Genomic DNA, 17,657 nt, shown 5'->3' on the forward strand with positions numbered 1-17,657 from the left:
TTTAGATCAACGGATACACCGATAAACAGACGTGCGACTGCCACGGAAGTAACATGTTCGTGTGTGTGGCTTTCCAGATGCATTGTATATCCTGCCCGGACCACATACAGGTCGTGGCCACGTCCGCCAGATAGGGGCATCCTAGGATGAGAAAATTTAGGAATGGCCACCGCCCAGCCCAGCTCCATCATTTTTGATAGAGATCCAATGCTGTTTGCTTAGACCAAGACAACGATAAACGATTAGTCCAGACTCGAGAGGTACTGTAGTTCACATTAAAGTTATCTTCTTGGTCGTCTCTCAATTCTCAGCAACCTTAATTTGTTTTCCATCAGGGTGATTTTTTCTCGGAGACGGAAGTATGATCAACGAGTGCCCTTTCTGTTACATGGATCTTCTTCTCCGTCTCCAACATAGTTGGCCACCGGTTCGATCACCAGGGAACCGATAATTTTGGTTTCCAAGTGTGCCGTGCCCTATATATTTAAGGCTTACATCGTTCTCGCAAAAAAAAAAGAAACGGAATTAAGAAAGCTCAGCAACCAAAAGCCCTCTCAACAACAAAATTCTTTCACCATTGGAGGATATTCATCACCACATGTGCCTCTCTGAAGGTATTGAATCGATCGCGACTCAGATATAATTACGCGAAAACGGAATCATTGCAGTTCGATTCCAATTTTGTCCGTACCTGTTAATGATTGGCCTCTCATGAATCAGAAACGCATCACGAGTCTGATTGCTACCTCCCAACTACATGTATCACAGATACACGTCGGTTTAACAATAAAAAGCATCCCTAATTAAAAGGTTATGAACCATTCAAAACACATAGAGTGAAATGAAAAGGCACATTTGTACGTACTATGAAATTTAAGATCCAAATTCAATCCATACACGGGGAAAATGAAATACAAATTCAGCTGCAAATAGTGTTTAAAATTGTTTTCTTAACGTTTTTATCTTCTTTTGACACTATTTTCAGTTCGATTTGTCTTTTTTATTTGAGGGACACATTTCACCCCATTTAACAAAACTCATTCCCTTTTACTTTTGATACACTTTTACTCCTTTTAAGATTTGTGACCATCCTCACAAAGTGACCCCACATGTCAGGCTTACGTGGCATCTCCACACAAAAGGCATATCTTCTAAATACATTTATGATGATGGTTTAAAATTTCAGCAACCCTAAAATTTCAAAGGTCTCTAAAATTAATGAAATTTCCAAAATCATTTTGGTATTATCTCAACCAAAAATTCATTGAATTTATATGGATTTTGATCATAATTAAATGTCAGTATTTAAATTTTGTTTGAATCTAGTTTGAAATTCAAGGTAGAAATTCCTGTACCCACCGAAACTTTGAACATGGGCGCTCGAATTGGCTAGGCCACATCACCTCGAGGCCGACCGTACCGAGTGGCTACATAGGGTTGACATATGGGGCACTCTGTCATGACTAAAATATACTAGAATTTAAGCTTAAGGGGTAAAACTTCATCTAAATTCAATGTCTTTTATTCAAGGTAATATCAAAATGATTTCTGAAATTTTGAAATTTCAAGCATCGGAAGAAAGTAGAAGAGAGAAATGATGGATTGGGTTGTGTTGTTCTTCTCGACAACAATTAGAGTAAGGGGTGCCAAAGCTCGGTGGCACAGATACGAGTATAAAAGTAGGACGTGTACGCCGGCTTTATAGAGAAGGTTGCCGTACACTTGGACAAGTTGACACGTCGATATTTTTTGAATTGGTTCGGTCGACCCTGCAGGTGCGACTTAGTCCTATGTTAGGAGAGGCTTCGAGGGGGTCGTTAGCCAAAGCGTTCGGGACGATCGAGGCTTCCCGAATCACTTAGCGAGAGGTCAAAAGGGGCCGCCTCGTACTTGGGCTGAACGAGGCTTCCCAAGTAGCGAGGTCGAGATATCCTTAAGACTCTAACCCGATTCCCTCTCCTTCGGGCTCGGGCCGAACGAGGCTTCCCGAGATCCCGAAACTTGAGCTCCTCTCAAAGAAGCTCTCTAGCCATCTCCCCTTGAGTTTATTCAAGTGAGAGTGAATGATACATGTCCCCATAGGGGTGTATTTATAGCCTAGGGGTCTATGACAAAAGACCATGGCTACCCTTGAAGGAGAAAGAAAAGTGGGGGCAAAAGGGTAAAGTATCTCATTTGGTCCATAGCTTTTGTGTGCACCATGTGAGAAAAGTGGGGCTTGGTCCATGGTCCATCATGGACTAAGGGCACCTTCCTCTCATCTTTCTTGCCCCCTACTCTAGCTCATTTGACCCTTTGACCATGGCACGAGAGATTTGACTCGTTGACTAGTTTTTCTTTGCCACGTAGGATTGACCGCGCCACGTGGGCGTCTTGACTCGTGCTTGCGAAATGTTGACTTGGTCGTCGCCACGTAGGATTTACGGCCCGGCCCATATAAGGGTTTTATTTTAGTACAACAATAGACCCCTTGAGCTGGAGGCATTGAGAATGCCTTCGGGTCAACCTTCGATGCAAGATTCCCGAGACCTTCCGCTAGCGAGAAGGAACGGTACTTTGGTGGCTTTCCTGCAAAAAAGGAGCCTTGGAGTTGTTTTCGGGGAGATTTCTTGCCTTCGGTGGTTTTCTTTGGGAAAAATCGGATTTCGGGGGGTATTTTAGCAAAAACCGGGACCCTAGGGGCCTCTCTGCGAGAAAACCGGTGTCCTGAAGGACTTTTTTTGCAAAATCAGGGATCCTAAGGGTCTCCCCGAAATTTCCGAGGACCCACTGGCAATTTTCCCAAAGTCCCGGGCCTCCACGCAATTTTTTCGCTCCCAGTCGGCCGCGCATGCGCGGGTGAGAGGTGGGCCTCCCTTTTTTTTTCTGAGCCGTTTTTTGGGCCGCCTTTCGGGCCACAGCCCAAGTAGGCCTGGTATCGGTTCGCCTGTGTTTAAGGAGATCCGACGGCTGATACGGGCTCCCAGCTCTAGATCCAATGGCCAGGAGCCTTTCTTCCTCCTCCGTACGGTTCACGGAAAGGGGGTCGAACCGACCACCCCTGTGTTCGCCGGCGTCACCATGGTTGACGCGGGAGGCTTCAGCCCCAGTCGGGGCATCTTCGGGGGGGGGGGGGGGGGGCTCCCCTTCCACTTCTTTTTCCTCCATTGGAAAAGGTGCCTTGTTTCCTCCCTTCTCGTCGATTTGGGGCAGTGGGAGGACGGCGAGGTGTCGAGTTCCAATTGGCTGGCCCGGACGTCGAGGACCCCTTGGGAGCCTATAAAATGGAACCAGGGGTTCATGGAGGAGCTCACACCGGCCTCGTCTGACTTCTCCGGTGCCGAAGCCTCGTTCGGCGGCGTCCGAGATTTCTCCGGGGTTTGGTGTTCTAGGGAGCTCCGTAGGGGCTTAGCCACTTCTTCGTCGTCACGGCTGTTGTCTTGGCTACCAAGGAGCCGTTGCATAGGCTCGTCGTTGTCGAGGCGTCGTGGGGACAAAGCGCGTGCGCGAGGCCCATTGGAGCGAGGTGTAGGCGTTGTATTCAGGTTTTCCCGGGAGACCCTTGCCGCCGGCCAACCCTTCCCTGCTCGTGTGGAGGTGAGAGGAAGTGGCTCCACGTTGGCCATGGCGAGTTTGAGCTTCGTAGGTTTTCCGTCGAACACCCTTGGGGTGCAAGGCCATCCGGCGCGGCGCGGGAGTAGGACGTGAGCTTCCGGGTCGCGCGCACGGGCCGCTGCATATGCTCTGTCGAGGCGGGACACCTTGAGCCCGTTTGGTGCGGTGGTCGCGGCGGACGCGGGGTGCAACGCGGACGCACGGGGCGTGGACTGGGCGCGCACGGCGCGACGCATACTGCGGCGTGAGCGGGCCGTGCGCGGAGTGGGGTGAGTGAGGGGTGCACGGGCGCGCGGCGCGGGCGCAGCAGGCACAGCACGGTGCGAGCGGCGCGGCGCGGGGTGAGTGAGGCGTGCTCGGCAGGACGCGAGCGAGGCACGCACGGGCGGGCGGCCCGGGCGTGGCATTATGCCGAGCACTTGGCGGGCGCGGGTGACAGCCCGTCTGCCCCTTTCTTCTTTTGTTGCGTGTGGGTGGGCCTTCGGCCTTCGGCCTGGGAGGCTTGGCCTCTCCCTTTTTTTTTAGCTAGTCTCTTTGTGATTTTTCCTACTAACCGTTGATGATTCCTTGCTTGCGTAGGCGAGATGGCGGGCCCCGATGCCGATCCTGTGACCGAGAAGGGGCCGTCCAAGGGCTCCGCGGCGGAGCATGCGGTGAACCGACCGTCGAGGAAGAAGAAGGTCACCTTTCGTCCGCGTGGGGATCCTCCGGTGGTCCCGATGGAGGGCGGTTGGGCTCACGACTACCTTCTCCCGTCTTCGATGCGCCCCGAGGACCTTGTCCAGCTGGAGGAGGCAAGATACTTCCCCAAGGGGGACGGTATCCTGCCTGACGGGGAGGAGTTCAAGCTCGACCACAAGCGGCGTCCAGGGTGCATTGTAGTGTTTTCGGCTTGGTTCCTTGCCGCCTTGTGTGTGCCCGTCCACCCCTTCCTAATGGAGTTCTTGGGGACGTACGACATCGAGTTGGCCTAGCTTCACCCTTCGGTGATCGTGAAGTTGAGTGTGTTTCGCTGGCTGTGCGAGACGGCGCTTCACGAGGAGCCTTCGATGAAGCTGCTGTTGTTCTACTTCACCGTGGAGGTGAGAGAGTCGCTCACTCCTGATAGCTTTACCCTGAGCGCCTTTGGTTCGGTGAACCTAAGGCTTCACTCCGGCTTTGGAGACGACTTTCAGCTCATGCCGGGGAGGAGCACGGTGAAGCTGTTCGACAAGTGGGAGTTCTAGTGGTTCTTTCTTCAAGCTTCAAAGACGCGTCTTCGACACTCGGGTGATCTTCCTCGACACTCGGGGGCTGGAGGCCTCAAGGAGGTGCCTCACCCCGGCGAGCTTCGATCGACCGACCTTTGGAAGGTGACCAAGATCAAGGAGGTGTCCACCGAGAGGAGCTTTCGTGACCTCATGGAGGAGATGGTGATGGCGGGGCGCTTCATGATGAGGAGTCGTCCGAGGTCCGAGCTTGGGATTCCTCGGGCTTTCCGTCCTCCGCATGCCGTCACCACACGTGAGTGTCGCTTCTTTTTTCCTTTCGGGCCTTGGTTGTTTTTCCCTTGCGGTGGTACTTAACAACTTTGGCTTGTTTTTTTTTCCAGCGACGTTTTCCGAGGAGAGGGCGGCGCTGTGGGCCGCGCAGCTGATAGGTCCGTATGGCGGGCCGGAGCACCGTGGCTACGAGACCAAGATCAGCGGCGGGGGATGTCACAACATCATCGTGAAGTGCTTCGGGAAGATGGTGCCAATGCGACAGGATCCGAAGTTCGGGCGCCTCCTTCGAGTGGGCGATCGCTACTCCCGCTTGGCGACACCGTCGATGCTGGCGGTAGGGTCCAAGTTGCGGGACACCTACGGGAAGGTGAAGACGGGGTCGGCGGTGCTGGGCCTGGCGGTGCCTGTTGCGCCGGTCCCCAAGGTACCTCGTCCGTCGAGCGGATGCAAGAGGAAGGCTCCCCCGACTCCTTCTCCTTCTTACGACTACGCCCCGGCGGATTCGGCGGATCCCGTCGTGGGTGAGTCAAGGTCCCCTTTGAAGTTGACCTTGGACCTGCACATGAAGGGGAAGATTGGACTTGAGCACGTGCTTCCTCCTTCGAGCCACGAGGTTGAGGTTTTCACTCGCGAGACAGGGCTTCGGCTGCGGAGCGACTCGGTGGTGGAGTTGTCGACCGGTGCCAGCGGTGTGGGCGTCCCGATGTTCTCCATCGGTCGCAAGCGTTCTGAGGAGGATGCTCCTACCTCGGGTGAGTGCCCTTCTCTTTGGCGGTGTCGACCTTCCTTGAAGATTCTGACACGGTTTCCTTGGTTTGCTTTCATGTGCAAGGGTCGCGGCTCCCGAGGTTCCCGAGGGCAAGCCCCAGACTCAAGCGAGGGGCGGAGAGCTTCCGACGACCGAGGATGGGGTGAGAGACCCTCTCGTGACACTGGAGCTGGTGAGCGTCCGTGACATGCCTCCCTCGGTCCTTCGGTTTTGCTTTTGGGCTAACTCCTCCTCTTTGTAGGTGAGGGGTTTGATCGAGGCCGTGGGCACCCTTCCTGCCCTCAAGACTCAGGTGGGGGCGCTTTCTGCCGCTTTGGACGTGGAGATATCTAAGTCTACCCTTGCCTTGAGCGAGTTGGCTTCGGAGAGGGTGCGGCGCGAGGCCGTGGAGGCCGAGCTTTCCCGCGTTTCGGCGGAGCTCGCGGCCATGGAGACCAGGGCTCGGTTTGCCGAGGAGTGCCAAGCGGACGAACTCGCGAAGACTCGTCGAGTTGAGGAGGACTTGGTGGTGGCCAACCTTGATAGGGAGCACGCCCGAGCGGAGGTTGCTTCCCTCAAGGTGGAGTTGGCTGCAGCGAGTGATGGCCCGATGCTCGCTTCTCGTGCTCGCCCTCCTTCGGATCGTCGTCCCGAGGTGGTTTCACTTTTGCTTGCTCAGGCCATTGAGATTCGGGAGACGATGATTTGCTTCAGGAGCGTTTCCCAGCCGGACCTTCCTCCGTGTCGCACGGTGGATGAGGCAAGCAGGGTGCTTACTTCCCAGGTGGAGCTCATTGAGCCTACTATGAAGAAGTGCCTCCTGAGTACGGGTGCTCGACTTGTTTTGTCGGCGGTTGCGGCAGTCCTGGATGGCGGTGCTGGGATGAGCGGGCTTGAGGGAGAGATGTCTCACGGGGCGAAGAAGTTTTTGGCGGAGCAGGGTGCTCCTCTTCGCGCTCGGGATCGACGCTTCGTGCATTGCCTTGAGCCCGCTCTTCAGTTGGGTGACGGCGAGGCATGAGCCTCGTTGCCCTCGGAGGTGGTGATGTACCTCAGCTGCTTACTTATGCGACGTTGCATTCCCCACTTGACTTAGCCTCATGGTCAGCATGTTTAGGCCTTTAGTCGTAGAGGTTGTAAGGTAGTTTTTTTGTTGTGTTTCATGCTTCACCATGTAGTCGACATTATCGGAAATGTTAACTTAGCTCAGCATGTATTTCTTATGTTTCACCATGTAGTCGACATTATCGGAAATGTTAACTTAGCTCAACATGTGTTTCTTGAAGTACTATATTTCCTTCTTGTGAAGTACTATATTTCCTCAGTTTATACACTTTTGTGTCATCAATTGATGTCGCCGTTGGGATACGACTTGGCTTCGGTGGCCTAGGCCATGGTTACGAGCCATGGGTCCTAGTAACCTTGTGAGGGTCGCTATCGATACGCCGGTAGTGATCCGGACATTTCGACCTGCCGTTCGGGAAATTTCATGCGGAATTTTCCCTGTTCGGACTTCAGGAAGCTATGCTTTCCTGCGATTATTATGGAGCCTTAACCCGGTTACTATCATGCAGGCCCGTGCGCGACGTCTCGCACACGGGTAGCATGGTTCTCCGAGGTAAGTAAGCTCATGCATAACTCGCTTATTTACGGTTCCCCTTAAATGCGTTTTAAGGAGCTTCCGGCCCTCGGGGGACTTGGTTCTACTTGGCGGATGGCCTCGAGGCACGCTAGGATCCACCAAGGAACAAGTCGCTAGTAGCGACTTATGTCCGTGGACATTTTTAGAGGATGCTCGGGCCAACAGAGGCCTTTTCGCGTTCCTCGGTGAGCGGCACAAGGGCAGCGGCTCTTTTACGACGATGAGTCATGTGAGTGTCTCATGTCACTCTTAATTTTTCCTCAAGGACTTGATTTATTTGTCCTTGCTTCCTTGTCTTAAGGTATGGCCCGACGGGCTCTTACAAGCCTTATGTAGACGCGGCCTCGTTGGCGCTTATGATCCCTCGAAGTTTCGTAGGGAAGAGGCCAGTTGGGCGCTGATGATCTCCTTTTGGGAGCGGCAAGGATTGCCCTTGAAAGTCCTCCTTAGGCGTAGAAACGCCGGAGCTTGTCGCCGTTCCAGGCATGGACGAGATTTTGCCCTTTCATGTTCTCGAGGTGGTATGCAACATTTCCCAATACTGCGGCGATGCGGTATGGTCCTTCCCATTTAGGGTCGAGTTTGCGCTGATGCTTTGGGTCGACATTCTTTTTAAGTACGAGATCTCCTTGGGAGAAGGCTCATTCCCGCACCCTTGTGTTGTTGACGCGTGCGGCGTTTTGCTCGTAGACGGCGTGCCTCATGAGGGCTTTGTCACGAGCTTCTTCCACAAGATTGACGGCCGTCTTATGATGCTCTTCGTTTTCGACGAAGGCCATTGGGGGGTGGCATCTTGGAGCCTTTCGACCCGAGGCGAGCGGAACTCAACCTCGGCGGGAAGAACTGCTTCGGCTCCATACACCAAAGAGAATGGTGTTCGGCCCGTGTAACGGCTTACGGAGGTGCGTATGCCCCAAACCACGCTAGCAAGTTCATCTCCCCATGCTCCCCTTGCTTTGCTAACCGTGTGCTCTACCCTTCGGCGGAGTCCTTGGAGGATTAATCCATTTGCCCTTTTGCATGCACCGTTGCTTTTGGGGTAAGCTACGGATGCGAAGTGCAGCTTGATCTCAAGGCATTCACAGAATTTGATGAATTCCGCACAATCGAACTGTTTGCCATTGTCCACGGTTATCTCTCGTGGGACGCCATATCGGCATATGATATTTTCCCAGAAAAATTTTTGAACGGCCTGTGACGTGATCTTGCCGAGCGGCGCTGCTTCTATCCATTTGGAGAAGTAATGAATCGTCACCACGAGGTCCTTGCAGCCCCCGTTGCATGCGGGGAAAGGCCCGAGGAGGTCCATTCCCCAGCGTGCAAATGGCCATGTTATCGGGATATTCTTCAGGGAAGTCACGGGCGCATGGATTGACTTAGCCATTTTCTACCAAGCTTCGCATTTCCGCAATATGGTCATTGCGTCTTGCACCATGGTGGGCCAATAGAATCCCTGACGTAAGGCTTTTGCCGCGGTGGCTCTTGGCGCAAGATGGTGGCCGCATATTCCCGAATGGATTTTCAGGAGGAGCTCGGCTCTCCGGTCAGGAGTTATGCACTTAAGCAATGCGGCCGCTCCTTTCTTGTACAGGATGCCGTCGAGGAGGACGTACATCTTGGCTTTTGCGAGCAGAGTTTTGGCGCTTGGGCCTTCTGCTTCTTCGTCCACCTCGTCTTTCAAGGCGCGGATAATCGGTGTCATCCAAGAGGGTGGAGCGTCGATGACCATGCTGGTCTTTGGAGCTTCGTCAAGGGCATCGGCTTCTTCCTTTATGGATGGGGCGCGAATTATTTCGAAGAATGCACTGGGTGGCAGCGGTTCTTTGGAACCGGCCGTTCGGGCTAACCTGTCAGCCAGGTGATTTTCTTCTCGCAGAATGCGCCGCGCCGCCATGCCCAGGAAATACCGTTCCATCTTGCGAACTTCTTCGATGTATTTCTTCATTCTTTCATCAAAGCATTGATATGACTTGTCCATTTGGTTTATCACCAGTTGGGAGTCTCCTTGGATGAGGAGGCGTCGGACTCCCATGGCTTTGGCCAGCCGAAGTCCGAGAAATAGTGCCTCGTATTCTGCCATATTGTTGGTGACATTGAAGTCAAGATGGGCAGCGTACTCCAAGATGTTTCCTTCGGGACTGATGAGTATAACTCCAGCCCCTACACCGTCGAGGCGCTTAGAGCCGTCAAACCTCATTATTCAATGTGGTTTGGGGGGTTCGGTCTTGGATGTGATTTCTTCGGGCGAGGCTGGTGGAGCGTGCCACTCGGCCACGAAGTCAGCTAGGACTTGGGATTTTATGGCCGTTCTCGCCGTGAGTTCCAACGAGAAAGGTGCCAATTCCGTTGCCCATTTGGCGATTCTTCCGGTGGCCTCCTTGTTGCGGAAGACTTCCATGAGTGGGAAGGTAGTTGCCACCATGATGGTGTGGCCCATGAAGTAATGACGAAGCTTTCGAGAGGCCATGAGAAGGGCGTACGTGATCTTCTTGATCTAGGTGTATCGACCCTTTGCTCCTCTCAAGGCTTCGCTCACGTAGTACACCAGGCATTGTGACCCATCTTCTTCCTTCACGAGCGCTGCGCTTACGGCGACCGGGGTCGCGGCGAGGTATAGAAGCAGAGGCTCCCCCTGTTTTGGGCTCGTGAGAAGTGGAGGGGTCGACAAGTAGGTCTTGATCTCTTCGAAGGCCCTTTGGGCTTCGTCGGTCCGCTCAAAGTTGTTGAGGCTCCTCAGGGCTTTGAAGAAAGGGAGACCCTTTTCAGCTGACCGGGCGACGAATCGTCCTAGGGCCGCCATTCTTCCTGACAGGCGTTGCACATCTTGGATGGAGCGAGGAGGTTCCATCTCCAGGATGGCCCGAATTTTTTCCGGGTTGGCCTCGATCCCCCGTTGGGAGACAAGGAAGCCTAAGAGTTTTCCTCCTCAAACTCCAAATGCGCATTTTCCAGATTGAGCTTCACGTCGTACTTGCGGAGATTGTCGAAGGTTTCCTGCAGGTACTTGGGATGAGTTCCTGAGATTTGACTTTTGATGACGGCGTCATCAACGTACACTTCGGCGTTCCTACCCAATTGTTCCTTCAAGATGAGGCTGACGAGATGTTGGAAAGTTGCGCCGGCATTTCTCAAACCAAAAGGCATCCTGCGATAGCAGAAGGTGCCGCTGGGAGTGATGAAGCTGGTTTTTTCTTCGTCTTCTTTGGACATGTGGACTTGGTGGTATCCTGAATAGGCATCCAAGAAACTTAACCTCTCGCATCCCACCGTGGAGTCGACCAGTTGGTCGATCCGAGGGAGCAGGTAGTCGTCCTTGGGGCATGTCTTGTTCAGGTCGGTAAAGTCGACACACATTCGTCACTTGTCGTTAGCCTTCTTCACCAAGACAGGATTGGCTAATCATTCGGGGTGCCAAACTTCTCGGATTAGCCCGGCGTCGGAAAGTTTGGCGATTTCTTGCTTGGTGACTTCGCATCGCTCGGTGGAGAGTTTCCGAAGTTTTTGCTTTACGGGAGCTTTGTCGGGCCTTACGGCGAGGCGATGCTCCACGACGTCGTGCAGGACTCCTCCCATGTCGGAAGGTGACCAAGCGAAGTGATCGGAATTGTTGTGAAGGAGGTCGACGAGTTCTTCCTCGAGTTCACTCGGGAGGTTGGCTCTGATCTTCACCGTGCGCGTGGTGTCTTCTCGGGAGACGCGTACTTCCGTGAGTTCTCCTTCGGGGAGGGGCTTAGGGATGTAGCGCTCCGGGCGATCGGTCGCTGATGCTCCTGCATTCGAAAGCATATTGATACTCTTGGATGATTCTTCCTTTTCGGTGCACTTGGTCTCATAGCGGTAGAGGGTCTTCCTGTCAGAAGATTGCTCGCCACGGACCGTTATCACGTCTTTCGGACCCGGGATCTTCATACACAAGAAGTTGTGGTGAACGGCGGCGCAGAGACGGTTTAGCGTCGTCCTCCCGAGGATGGCGTTAAAGGAGGCTTCCATGTCCACCACGTCGAAGCGCACGAGCTCGGTTCGATGATTTGTGGCGTCCCCGAAGGTCGTAAGGAGCTCAATCTGTCCGAGCGGCTGAATGGACTTCCCCGATACGAAGCCGGTGAGAGGATAAAGGGATGGCTACAACAAGCCGTTCTTGTATCCTCCTTGTGGTTCCATCAGTTTCTTCAAAGTGCTCAGGTATAGGATGTCGGCGGAGCTTCCGCCATCTACAACAATCTTTTTGAGCTCACAATTAGCGACGATCGCCGTCACGAAGAGGGCGTCGTCGTGCGGGAAGCGTATCCCCTTGACGTCTTCCTCGGTGAAGGCAATTGGCACGCTTGCCCATTTCGGCAGTGGTGTCAGGGTGAAGGTTCCCACGACATTGACTTCGCGAGCATACTCCTTTCGCTGTCGCTTCGATCCCCGGCCTGTGGCGGAGCCCCTGAGTATCACTCCGACGTGATGCGCGGGTTCCTGAAACGGGAGGTTGTCCTCCTTAGGTGCTGGGTCAGCTACGAGGACGTTGGCAGGGCACGGAGCCTCGGCAATTTTTTCATCCTTGCGCCGGGCCTGCATTCACGCCTGGAATTCTTCACGGGCCGTGATAAGAGTGTTGCACTCCTCAGTGGTATGGCTTGCTGAGTTGTGGATGAGGCATCTTCCAGTTCCTCCCTCGGTCGGACGAGGTGGCTTCTTGGGTTGCCAAGTCTTTTGGGACGGTGCTTGTCCTTCGACGGCGAAGATTTTCCGGGCTTGGTCACACCGGTGCCCTTTTTCCCCCACCTCCTCTTCTTCTTGGAAGACGAAGCGGGTGCAAGGGGTTTGTCGGACGAGGGAGTTCCTTCGGGAGCGGCGCGTGGCGCGTCCTTCTTGGCAATGTCCCCGTCTTCGCCCCGAGCGTATTCCTGCAAGATCCGATAGAGCTCCTCGGTCGTCTTCAGAGGATTGCGGCTTAGGGCCCGATTCACTTCTCCTTGGAGAAGGCCTTGCATGCACGCGTCGATCACGGTGGTTGACTGCGGGTTGGCGATTTGGCTTCGTACCTTCGCAAAGCGATGGAAGAAGTTTCGGAGGGATTCCCCCGACTTTTGTTTCACAGCATATAGCTCGTGAGCCTGCACGGGTTCTTTGAAGTTTCCTTGGAAGTTGGCAATGAAGACCTCTTGGAGGCGTTCTCATGAGTGCACAGAGTTTTTTCGTAGGTTATAAAACCAAGTTTGCGCCATTCCGGTGAGCGCAAGTGGAAAGAGGTTGCACATCTCGACGGGACCTCCCCCGATGGCCCTTATGGCAGTGGAGTAGACATCCAAGAATTGAACGGGATTCGACTCCCCGTCGTATGGCCGTATTGTGGGTGGCTTGAACCTTGGCGGAAAAGGCGTGTCTTGGATCTCCCGCGTCAGCGGATTGCAAGTCGGCCGATTCTTTTGGTTCCTTCGGTGGTGAGGTCCTCCCTCGTCGCTTTCGTCGCTGGAGGGGGTTGCTTGGAGAATGATCTCGGCGTTTTCTTGGAGGGTCGGAGCGTCGACGGGAAATCCTTTCGCCGTCAGCACGGGCTCCAGATTCTGCCACTTGCTCGTTCCCGTGCACGCTGGGGCCTCGTTCCCCGCGAGGTGCAGCTTGAGGTGGTACCTGGTGGCCGCCTTGTTCGACCCCGATGGGAGGAGCAAGGGGCGCTTGCGGGGCACTCGCAATGCGAGGTTGATGTTGAGTGTGTGCGACTTGGAGAGCGCCTTGCGGCGGAAGCCCAATAAGGATGATACCAAGGAGCTCCTTGGGCGATCGCAGCGAGCGCCAGTGGAGGTAATCCTGGGTTGGAGGGGTCGTAAGCCGGGACTCCTTGGTTTTCTGGCGCGGATCCTCCCAACGCCACATTGTTTCCCCTTGTAGGTTTCGAGGGCAGGGTCACCACCGGTTGTAGGGAAGGTGGTGCGAAGCCCATCGAGCGAGGCATGCCGAGTTCCGTATCCCGTGCGGGAGCGGCAACTGTAGGCAGCTCGCCGATCCTTGCCACTACGCTGGTGAGTGTCGAGGGATCGCTTACGACGGTTTCGAGCACCTCGGTTCCTTCCGGGACGGCCGGTAGCGGAGGGGCGACCGTGAGTTCCGTCAGGGCAACCATGCTTGCGGCGACGTCCGGATTGGTGAGGGTTCCTTCTTCCTCGAGAGCCCCCGAGGTATTTGCTTTTTTCGTTTGCAACCGTGTAGACTTCGCGGCAACTTGGGCACCCGATGAAATAGGCTTCGTCGGGGCCATTAATTCTTCAATTGCGGTGAGGATTCCCCACGATCGGCGTCACTGTTGTTGTTCTCGACAACAATTACAGTAAGGGGTGCCAAAACTCGGTGGCACAAGTATGAGTGTAAAAGTAGGGCGTGTACACTGGCCTTATAGCGAAGGTCGCCGTACACTTGGATAAGTTGACACGTCGATATTTTTTGAATAGATTCGGTTGACCTTGTGGGTGCGACTTAGTCCTATGTTAGGAGAGGCTTCGAGGGGGTCATTAGCCAAAGCGTTTGGGTCGATCGAGACTCTCCGAATCACTTAGCGAGAGGTCGAAAGGGACCGCCTCGTACTTGGGCCGAACGAGGCTTCCCAAGTAGCGAGGTCGAGATACCCTTAAGACTTTAACCCGATTCCCTCTCTTTCGGGCTCGGGCCGAACGAAGCTTTTCGAGATCCCGAAACTAGAGCTCCTCTCAAAGAGGCTCTCTAGCCCTCTCCCCTTGAGTTTATTCAAGTGACAGTAAATGATACATGCCCCATGGGGGGGTATTTATAACCTGAGGGTACATGACAAAATACCCTTGAGAGAGAGAGAAAAGTGGGGGCAAAAGGAGAAAAGTATCTCCTTTTGGTCCATAACTTTTGTGTGCACCATGTCAGAAAAGTAGGGTTTGGTCCATAATCCATCATGACTAAGGGCCTCCTCTTTTCACCTTTCTTGCCCCTTAATCTAGTTCATTTGACCCTTTGACCATGGCATGAGAGGCTTTACTCGTTGACTATTCTTCGTTTGCCACGTAGAATTGACCGCGCCTGCGAAATGTTGATTTGGTCGTCGCCACGTAGCATTTACGATCCGACCCATATAAATTTTTTATTTTACTACAATATCTGAGTCATGTAATTTTCCGAACATCCCATTTTTGTAGGCGGAAATATAATTAGTTAAAAATGGTATCCAAGCGAAATCAGAAGTGAGAGACCAGATTAATGTCAAAGCGATACGTCGAGCACAGGAGGACCATGACGGTGGGAATGAGTAACCAATCTATCAAAGCGACGACACGCCCCAAAGCCATAAAATTACAGTATCAGTTATGCATGCATGCATGCTGCTGATTGCATGTCACTGATGGATGGCACGTAGCCATCCATTCTTTTCACTGGGGACGACACCAAAATAGACCAGTACGTACGTATGAGTATGGATGGTGAGTGTGATTATTATTTTATTTTAAAAACACGGTACAAAAACAGACGCTCATAACACGTGTGTACACTCACTTACGAATGTACACATGCACATCATATCCTTATGAGCATCTTCGAAGACTGAGCCAGCAGATCTTGAGAGATTGACGAAGTAACCGCCGACGCCTCGTTGTTGACGGCTACGTCACCCAGCACTAAAGAATATCGCCGATTAAATCCTGAAATAATCCAAAAAAATGTGACACTCATATGTCAAGTTTAGGATTTGAACATGTATGTGCTGGTTCCACCAGAAGAAATCAAGCCCGGTCAGATTATTTAATTGAATTAACACTCTGCATTACTCTTTATTTCATCTAAATTTCAATTTGAGGAACTACATCCATCATTCAACAAGTGATCATGAAGCGGATTTTTGTTCTTGACAATGATGGTCATGGCTGCATATATGGAAGCACGATCAAGATATACAACAGCAGCAACGACCGAGGCCTGCACGTCTGTATGGCTACAGAGGCTAGTCAAGGCCCCATGCAGGGGACATGCAACATGCACGATGATCCCCTCCCACATGTTGCTTTGCCTCGGCCCGCCGGCCGGAGATGGAAATGACAGCGTATAGAACACGAGAAAACAAATCTTATTTCTGCTGTTAAAAAGAGTTCATTTCGTCTAATCTGTTGAACCAACAAACACCTGTTTTTAGGCTAACTGGATACCTAACTCATTGACTGATGCTACATACGGAGTTTGAGGGTACTCTAAAAGACAATGTTCTGGTACAGAGTAGATACATGACTTTTATATTCCTATATAGGACGAGATATCGGAGTGTGTACAAATCTGTCCCAACAAGTACGATTTAATCACAAGATACACACTCCATGTACAACGAAATCATGGTAAGTCCATCTCAAACGAAAAGAGCGTCTAGACCAAAATCCTCACAACATGAACACTCTTCATTACCCTATTAGTCAGATCCGCTTCAGTTTTGTCGGATACTGGAGTGTCCGTTCATTTGTACGGAACAGTTAGAAAAATACTACTGTAAGAAAATAATATTCGTACAACATTGTTGATCGGTAGGCAATTTCTTTAATCTAATTCACCGGGGCAAAAATTCGAATTTTTTTGTCTTTGCCGTAGGGCTACGCACCTAGCCCACAAAAAAGCCTAAACCGAGTGTGGCTCCCGGCAAAAACACCACATTGATCCAAGTGAATGTGCCGTGGAAGGATGATGTGGCATCATCCTGAAAGTGAGATCCCCATCTCTCTTCTCTTTATCCCCTCTCTTTCCTTTTCTCTAAAAAATCTCAACTCCTGGTTACAAAACTCGACTCCTGATCATAAAATCATGTACATAGATGAATATTTTGCAGTATGAAAATTAAAAAGAGGGAGATGAAGCATACATATATGTAAGAACAACGCTATTCATGTAGCATGAACAGACCCAATTAACTGTGTGCTGCTGCAATCTATCATCTACCACATACAAGAAGGATTTAGACCCCAACACCTGGGTGCCTACGGACATAGAACGCAAAATAGAGGGAAAATGGATGTTAGTAGCTACGGAAAAACAAATACATCTGAAAAAAATTATATAGTACCAGGAAGGTGAACCAAATCACACAAGAGATGCTCTATATAAATCGATTTATATAGAGCAATCGCATGAGAGACACGCAACAGTTGGAGGTAGAAAAAGTATACATCTCGATCGAGCAAAGAGGTCAGAGGAGGCAGTAATCAGAGAGATTGGACCGTGAGAGAAGGCGCGCCTGCTTGGAGTTGCAGAGTGCTACAGCGATCGTCGTCGACAACGATGATGGGCCCCTAGTGCTTCCGTCCAACTCACCAACCCAGATCACCATATTGGACACACAGGCATGCACGTCTCGTGCCAGCACGCCTCGTCATGGATGCCCTGCCTGCTGCAGGACCGCCCACCCGGCCGCTTGCCCGTCCAAATCGGCTTCTCTACGTCCATCGCCGACCTCTTTGTCAAGAACCATGGCCGTCTCAAGAAGCCCTCCTCGTATGCGTACACAGCCAGGCAACCCCCAAGCGCAAGAAGCGCGACGGCGTCTCCCCAACCTTCCCCTTCACCTTCCCCCTCTCCCCCGACGCCTTTCTCTCCAATTCAGCCTGTCGACGTCCTGCCGTCCACACGGCAAAGACCCGCCCTTCCGCGGGTTGAATCCGTCCGCCACACCATAGGGGATAGCGCCTTGGGCCTCGGCTTCGCTGCATGCATGGTTGGATGGGTAGGAAGGACATACACGGAGAGGAAGAAGAAGGGACGAGAGTGAGAGATGGGATTGGAGGAGGTGCGCGACGGCTAGGAATCAAGGAGGCGCGCGAGGCAGTAGTTGATTGGTCCGAGGAAGCAGGCGCACGGCAGCATCAGACCTATGAGGCACGCTTTGCGCGCGTCTCGGCAAGGGCTTCTTCGGTGATGGCGTGGACCGATGAGACACGCTACGGTGGGAGGAGGGCCGAGGAGGTTGATGGGAGGGACCGTTGTGTGCTGGAGGTTAGGAAGGGAGACGGCAGGACGAACGAGACGTGAGGAAAAGGAAGCGTGCGAGGAGGAGCGGATCGAGGAGGGCGTGCGAGGAGGAGTGGGTCGGGGCAGGCGGGCGAGGAGGAGGCTAGGCGATTAAGAGATGGGGGATTTGGATCTGGATCCATTGCTTGAGTTTGTGTTGGAGAGATCGTGATTTTGGACGAGTTCGTGTTTGACGAGGAGG

The sequence above is a fragment of the Brachypodium distachyon genome, chromosome 2 (genome assembly GCF_000005505.3).
Source record: "Brachypodium distachyon strain Bd21 chromosome 2, Brachypodium_distachyon_v3.0, whole genome shotgun sequence".
In the NCBI taxonomy this organism is placed as follows: Eukaryota; Viridiplantae; Streptophyta; class Magnoliopsida; order Poales; family Poaceae; genus Brachypodium; species Brachypodium distachyon.